Here is an 8,734-nt window from a genome sequence, read left to right on the forward strand (position 1 = left end):
GGAGGGAATATTTAAGATAGAAAAGCTCTCATTTTTCCTCTGCTTTATTCAATTTTCTTAAGGTGGTGTCTCTTCGAAGAGCAGACTCCAATGCTTCAAAAGTATTTTGGATTTTTGTGAAAAATTTAGATTCCTGCCCCCTACCACAGTGCCACTTAATCAGAATCTCTGGAATTAGGGTTTCATAAATCAGATTTTTTATTTTTTATTTTATATGTTTTTATTGATTTCAGAGAAGGAAGGGAGAGGGAGAGAGTGATGAGAGAGAATCATCAGTCAGCTACCTCCTGCACGTCCCCTACACCCGGGCATATGCCCTGACTTGGAATCCAACTTTGACCTCCTGGTTCATGCATCAACACTCAACCATTGAGCCACAGCAGCTAGGCATAAATCGGAATTTTTAATTAAATTTCCAAGTAATTCTGAGGCATGTGAAAGTCAAAGAAACACTGCTAAAATCTTAATTCAAATATTATGTAATATAAGGTTTTTGTGGCTTGAGACTTAAGATAAAACATGACAAAGAAAAGCTTAGGGTATTTAAAGTGCATTTTTGACAGTTTCTGGGAGACAAAAGTTAGACTACATAGGATTAAGTAGATAGAGAATAGGGAAGCAATAGGTGTCATATATGTGGATTCTTGGCAGTGAAAAGGAAAGGAATATAATTGCATCTCTAGGTTTCAGGGTTCATAAAGGGATTTTTTTTTTTCAAAATTTGATAATATGAAGGCAACAAAGGACAAGTAAGTAGACAGAGAAATTGAATATATTAGCCATAGCAAATATTTATTTTTTTAATTCAAGGAAAATTTGGTGGCTAAAGTTGTTTCACTTTATTGTATTTTAAAAACATACTTATATATTTTTATTGAATGTTTTAGAGTTCCATTAATTAAATAGGTTTAAATCTATAATACATCATCTGTATATTGTATTGTGTGTTCACCACCCATAGTCTAGTCACCTTCCATACCATTTATCCTCTCTCTTTGCTCTTCTACCTTCCTCCATGCCCCCTCCCTCTGGTAATCACCATACTGATGTTTTTGTCTATTAGTTTTTAAAAGATAAACTTACTTATGTAAATCATTTTTTCCCCTAAAAACAGGTAATATCTGGTTACATATCCTATCTAATAAAAGAGAAACGTGGTAATTAGCTGTACGGCCGCTACACTTCCCATTGGCTAATCAATGAGATATGAAAATTAACTGCCAACCAAGATGGCAGCCGGCAGCCAGGCAGCTGACGCAAACAGGGAGGCTTGCTTGCTTCAGTGATGGAGGAAGCCAAGCTTCCCCGCCTGCCTTGCCGGCCTCTCAGATGCACTCTAAGCAACATTGTAACAAATATAGAAGCTAAACAAAACCCCGGGCTTCAGCCAGCAGGACCGCAACATTGTTTCAAATACAGAAGGTAAACAAAGGCCAGAAACCTGCTTTCAGCAGCGGAGGTATCATAGCTGGAGCTGAGCCTCAGAGCTAAAGCTGGCCCAGAATTTTAAAAAAAGGAAAAAAGGAGCGGTTGGGAGCTTCAGTCACCTGCCAGCCTGAAAACGGCCCTCAGCCCCTCACCCAGGCTGGCCAGGCACCCCAGTGGGGACCCTCACCCTAAAGGGGGTGTGACCAGATGCAAACAGCCATCATCCCCTCACCCAGGCTGGCCAGGCACCCAAGCGGGACCCCCACCCTGATCCGGGACACCCTTCAGGGCAAACCAGCCGGCCCCCACCCGTGCACCAGGCCTCTATCCTATATAGTAAAAGGGTAATATGCCTCCCAGCACCGGGATGAGAGGAGCAGCGAGGCCTCCCGGCACCGGGATCAGCGTGACAGGGGGCAGCGACCAAACCCTCTGATCGCCCTGCAACTCTGTGTGTGACAGGGGGCGGGGCCACAACCCCCACCCCCATCGGCCCTGCCCTGAGTGTGACAGTGGTGACGCCCCAACCCCCTGATCCGCCCTGCTCTGTGTGTGACAGGGGGCAGTGCCACAACTCCCCTATCGGCCCTGCTCTGTGAATGATGGGGGGATCTCCTCAACCCCCTGATGGGCCCTGCTCTGTGCATGACAGGGTGCGGAGCCCCAACCCCCCTGATGGGCCCTGCTCTGTGCATGACGGGGTGGCGCCGCAACCTCCCCATAGACCCTGCCTTGAGTGTGACAGGGGGCAGTGCCCCAACCCCCCAGTCGGCCCTACCCTGAGCGTGACTAGGGGTGGCATCACAACCTCCCGATCCACCCTGCTCTGTGCATGACAGGGGGCGATGCCCCAACTCCCCAGTTGGCCCTGCTCTGAGCCCAACCAGGGGCTGCACCTAGGGATTGGGCCTGCCCTCTGCCACCTGGGAACAGGCCTAAGCCAGCAGGTCGTTATCTCCCGAGGGGTCCCAGACTGCGAGAGGACACAGGCCGGGCTGAGAGACCCCTCTCCCCCCCCCCCCGTTCCGAGTGCACAAATTTTTGTGCACCGGGCCTCTAGTAGTCTACATAAGAGACAACATAATGTCTTTGTAGAAGACTGGTTGAAATTGTGGTTTACTGAATTGTTTTCATTATATCCAAAAAAAATTGTTTTATTTAAATCTATATTATACAAAAATCACCTCACATAAATGGCATCTGGTGCATTACGCTTTGCAAATCTATATGTTATAGATTTGAATAATAAAAACATTTTTATTTGATCAATAAGGCAATTGTGGAATACAGTTATGTAGTCAGAACTTTGATATGTTCTCTGCAAAATCAAAAGTCAAAAGATATTTATTATCAAAGAGCTTAAAGCCTACGTAATAAAAATAATGAGAATAACACATTTATTGAGCACTCATAAGGACCTTTTAACATTCTTTATCTCACTTAATCTTCACAGCTATTGAACTAGGAAAGTAAATTTATCAGTATTATCTCTATGTTGTAAGTTGTTATAGAAGCCCAGAGAAAAACCAAGCAATACTTAGAGAAATGGAGTTACACAGCTGTATTATGCTGGTGGACTCAGAGGAGGTTGCCTCTCAAATTCTGAGCAAAGCAATCTGGTGGAAGCTTTTCCTTTATATCTTTTTGGCTTCTTTGCCCCCCCAGACATCCAGACATCCAGACCTTTTGGGGGCTTTGCAAAAAAGCTCTGTGTGTGGGGATGGGGGTCATGAGACCATACCTAAGGGCCTGGTCTGGAGCCAGCACTGACGGTCTTCTCTGGGGGTTGTGTATTGTTTTATGATTTATAGCTTCTGTAACATGAAGCAAACAGACAACAAATCTTGCTAGCCCAGACTGCAGGAAAAGGGGCAATAGGTTATATTTTCCCATCTGGGTTACACTGTTCTGCTTGAGGAAAGTTACCTTAGAGGGAACGAGATGTTATAGAAAGAATTAGCATTTAGCCTTCTCAAGTGAGGGAACTGAAATCAATAAAAAATATTGATACATTTATCCCATTGTACGTACATACCATGACTTTCTTTATTCTATTTTTGATGGAAATTTCTGTTGTTTTCAGTTTGAGGTTACTATGAATAAAAGAACTATGAAATTTCTCTTACAAGTCCTTTTGTAGGCCTTTGTTCATTTTCTTAGGATTTTTTTAAAAAAAACAAGTACTCCCTCTTAGGTGTGTGTATGCTTGACATTATAAGAAATGATCTTTTTTTTTTTTCCCCATAGCTATTGCACCATTGGCATTCCCTCCAGAGATGCATGAAGATCCTTATTGCTTCACACATTCACCAACATTTGGTGTTGATAGACCTTTTAATTTCAGCTGTGCTAGTGGGCATAATATCTCATTACGGTTTTGATTTGCATTTCTTTGAAATGAGAACTTTTTCATGGGTTTATTGTACATTGCAGTACAGTCTTCAAATCTTCCTTTCAAAGGTATTTTTAAATAATGCCAATTATTTTTACAGTTTACTTTCATTTTTATTTTGTATTAAATTTAGGTGTACTGCTTAGTCGTTAGACAATGATATACTTCACAAAGTGTTCCCTTGAGATTTCCAATACACAACTGGCACCATTATAGTTACCAAAATATTATTGACTAAATACCCTATGGTTTACTTTACATCCCCTTGACTCTCATAACTACCAATCTGTTCTTGTTAATATCTTTACTCTTTTCACCCAGTTTCCCCACCCACCTTTCCTCTGGCAACCACCAGTCTGCTCTGTGTGTCTATGAATTTGTTTCAGTTTTGTTTGTACATTTATTTTATTTTTCAGATTCCAAATATAGGTGAAATCATATTGTATTTGTCTTTCTCTGATTGACTTATTTCACTGAGCATAATGCCTTCCAGGTCCATCCATGCTGTTGCAAAGGGTAAGATTTCATTCTTTTTTATAGAGGATTAAATATCCACTGTAGACATGCCCCACAACCCTTTTATCCACTTGTCTGTTGATGGGCATTTGGGTTGCTTCCATCTCTTGGTTATTGTGAGTAATGCTGCAATGAAAATAAGGGTTCATATACCCTTTCAAATTAGTGTTTTGGGTTTCTTTGGATATATCCCCAGGAGCAGAATTGCTGGGTCATAAGATAATTTTTTGTTTACCTTATTATTAGTGAGTCATATGAATTGTACTTTAAGTGTCTAATTTCTTTGATATATAAGTATTTCTTCCAGTCTTTGTTTTTTGTTTGTTTTAGTTTGTAGCTTGCCTATTTTTCTTAATATTATTCACTGATGAAAAAAAATGTTAACTGATCTTTTTAAAATTTTGATTTATTGATTTCTATGTTCTAAGAATGAATTACCTGACCCTCAATCACAAATAGGCAGTACAATGACTTATTCAAGATCTTTGAATTTAACTTTTGTATGTGGTATTATTATCCATTAGAAATTAATTTCAGTGGTGTTAGTGGGCATAATATCTCATTATGGTTTTGAATTGCACTTCTTTGAGATGAGTACTTTCTAGATTGTCTTAGGTATTCTAGGCTTTTTATATTTCACTAGGGTCCAAGTGCACGGAGATTCATGCACAGGGGGTGAGGGGGGTGGGAGGGGTCCTTCAGCCTGACCTGCACCCTCTCCAATCTGGGAGCCATCAGGGGAGCCCTCTCCAATCCGGGAGTTTCTGCCTGTCTTTGCAATCACATGAGTGAATTGTCTGAGACCCCAACCCAGTTTGGTTTGTTGCTCACAGAATAATAGAGGCATTTTTTTTTTCTTTGCTTCATTGGTGGAAATTTCCTGGAAGTTTTAGGATATCTCCCCTTTAATTTTTCTTAGACACTCTGATTTTACTTATGTCTCTCACCTTTGCTTTCCCTCCATCCCCCATTGCACCAGTAACTTGCTCCAGGCTCACTTAGCTCTAGTGTCTAGGAGATCCGTCTGCCACCAGGACTATGATTCCCAGCATTCCTGCTGCTCCCTGCACTCTGGGCTTCTGCTTCCAGTCCTGGGGCTGCCATCAGAACTACTACTCCCAGAATTCCTGGTGCTCCCCATGCTGGGAGTGACTGAGGGAGCCACGGCCTCCCAAAGGAGCAACCGAGGGAGCCACGTCCCCACAAGCTCACAGCTCTTTCGCTTCTGCTCTCTGCCCAGTGCCTATGTATACAAATTAACTTGCCATCCTTGTTGGTTAATTTGCATATTCACTCCTGATTGGCTGGTGAGCATAGTGAAGGAACGGTCAATTTACATGATTCTCTTTTATGATATATGACTAGAGGCCTGATGCACAAAAATTTGTGCACTTGGGGGGGAGGTCCCTCAGTCCGGCCAGAGCCCTCTCGCAGTCTGGGACCCCTCAGGGGATGACCACTTGCTGGCTTAGGCCTGCTCCCCAGGGGATTGGGCCTAAGCTGGCAATCAGACATACCTCTGGCAGCTGGCAGCCCTTGGGGGATGTCCATTTGCCAGTGGAGAGCAGGCCTAAGCTGCAGTCAGACATCCTTAGCGCTGCTGAGGAGGTGGGAGAGGCTCCCACCGCCACCGCTCTACTGGCAGCCATCAGCCTGGCTTGTGGCTGAGCAGAGCTCTCCATGTGGGAGCGTCCTGACCACCAGAGGGCAGCTCCTACATTGAGCGTCTGCCCCCTGGTGATCAGTGTGTTTCATAGTGACCAGTCATTCCCAGTCTTTCTGCTGTTAGGGTCAGTTAGCATATTACCCTTTTATTATATAGGATAGAGGCCTGTTGCACGGATGGAGGCGGGCTGGTTTGCCCTGAATGGTGTCCCGGATCAGGGTGGGGGTCCCCGCTTGGGTGCCTGGCCAGCCTCGGTGAGGGGATGATGGCTGTTTGCAGCTGGTCACACCCCCTTCAGGGTGGAGGTCCCCACTGGGGTGCCTGGCCAGTCTGGGTGAGGGGCTGAGGGCCATTTTCAGGCTGGCAGGCGACTGAAGCTCCCGACACTCGTTTTTTCCTTTTTTTCTTTTATTCTGGGATTTATTTACCTTCTATGGCTATCACTGGAGCTGAGAGCTAGCTCCAGTTCTGAGGCCGGCTCCAGCTTGAGGCCTCGGCTGCTGAAAGCAGGAATCTAGGGTTTGTTTGGCTTCTATAATTGCAACATTGTTGCGGTCCTGCTCGCTCCAGCTCTGATGGCTGAAAGCAGGTATCTGGGGTTTGTTTGGCTTCTATAATTGCAACATTGTTGCTTAGAGTGCAGTTCAGAGCTCGGCAAGGCAGGCGGGGAACCTTGGTTTCCTCCATCACTGGAGCAAGCAAGCCTCCTGTTCGCTTCAGCTGCCTGGCTGCTGTCCGCCATCTTGGTTGGCAGTTAATTTGCATAGTGCCCTGATTAGCCAATAGGAAGCGTGTCTGAGGTACAGTTAATTACCCTATTTGTATTTTATTAGATTAGACTAGGGGATCCCTCAGCCAGGCCTGTGCCCTCTTGCAGATTGGGACCCCTTGGGCGATGACCACTTGCTGGCTTAGGCCTGCTCCCCAGGGGATTGGGCCTAAGCTGGCAATGAGACATCCCTCTGGCAGCCCGGCAGCCCTCGGGGGATGTCCACTTGCTAGGGGGGAGCAGGCCTAAGCTGCAGTCAGACATCCTTAGCGCTGCTGAGGAGGCAGGAGAGGCTCCCACCACCACCACTGTACTGGCAGCCATCAGCCTGGCTTGTGGCTGAGCAGAGCTCGCTCTGTGGGAGCACACTGACCACCAGAGGGCAGCTCCTGCATTGAGCGGCTTCCCCCTGGTGGTCAGTGTGTGTCATAGTGACCAGTCATTCCCAGTCTTTCTGCTGTTAGGGTCAGTTTGCATATTACCCTTTTACTATATAGGATAGAGGCCTGGTGCACAGGTGGGGGCCGGCTGGATAGCCCTGAATGGTGTCCCAGATCAGGGTGGGGTTCCCTACTGGGGTGCCTGGCCAGCCTGGATGAGGGGCTGATGGCTGTTTTCAGGCTGCCTGCACCCCTTCAGGGTGGGGGTCCCCACTGGGGTGCCTGGCCAGTCTGGATGAGGGGCTGAGGGCTGTTTTCAGGCGGGCCAAGCCTGCAACTGAAGCTCCCAGTCAATCCTTTTTTTCTTTTATTCTGGGATTTATTTACCTTCTGTAATTGAAACTTTTTTGCAGCTCCAGCTCCAAGGCCGGCTGCCTGAAAGCAGGTATCTGGGGTTTGTTTAGCTTCTATTATTGCAACATTGTTGCTTAGACTGAAGCTCAGAGCAGGGCTGTGGCAGGTGGGGAACCTTGGCTTCCTCCATCGCCGGGGCAACTAAGCCTCATGTTAGCTTCAGCTGCCTGGCTCCCGGCCGCCATCTTGGTTGGCAGTTAATTTGCATATCGCCCTGATTAGCCAATGGGAAGCATGGCGGAGGTATGGTTAATTACCATGTTTGTCTATTATTAGATAGGATATTAAGACATCACATGGACTAACATCATTTTCCTGATTTTCTCTGATTAAGCCACATCACAGAGCTAGCATAGATTATACCTCATGATGGGAGGAATTTCAAAGGCACATTGAAAAGGTGTGGCTACAGGGAAGAAAAAGACATTGTGCCTATATTTTCAATAGTATGCATAGCTGACAATCTCTCTCCCAAACTTCTATACTATATGGGTTTGGGTGGGATATAGTGAAAAACTTAAGATGAGTGCTCTTGCTTGTTTTGAGCTATGACAGAGTAACTGGTATTAGACTTGCCCTTCTTCAAAAAACAACTATAACACTGGTCAAATATATGAAGCGCACTTTTTCACACATTGAAAAATAGGCCCATGGTTGGCTGTCAGCTGAGGCAACAGGGTCACTGTTATCATCCAGGAGCCTAGCTCATGCTTGTTAACATTGTGGTGTTAGGCTTCATCATGCTATGAGGATGTAGTTTCTGCTTTTCCTGGATCAGTGCTGTTAAGCTCATTATTCTTCATTCACTCTTCAGATGAAGAGGACTTTTGTGCTTCCCATGAGGTGCAGAACTTTCAGGTCACTGCAGGTAACAGTAGGGTTATGCTGTTCCCCTATAACCCTTGATTACTGATAGAAACCTGGGCCTGGATCTGCATTTCTAAATGTGGCACACTAGATAAGCTAACTGACTGGATTAAATAGGGGCTTTGTTATACTGATTCTATTTGCAAGCTCAGCATAAATCTCTTCCTAACTTTCCAGTTGTGTTAACCTTAGAAAAACTGAGAAAGAGGAAAAGTTTTATATTTGATACTTTTCCATACCCTTTTAAATACCCAGATCCTTCATGTTGACAACTAATTACTCTCTGGTCCATTTTTGTCTGC

Source organism: Myotis myotis, unplaced genomic scaffold (genome assembly GCF_014108235.1).
Source record: "Myotis myotis isolate mMyoMyo1 unplaced genomic scaffold, mMyoMyo1.p scaffold_m19_p_1, whole genome shotgun sequence".
In the NCBI taxonomy this organism is placed as follows: domain Eukaryota; kingdom Metazoa; phylum Chordata; class Mammalia; order Chiroptera; family Vespertilionidae; genus Myotis; species Myotis myotis.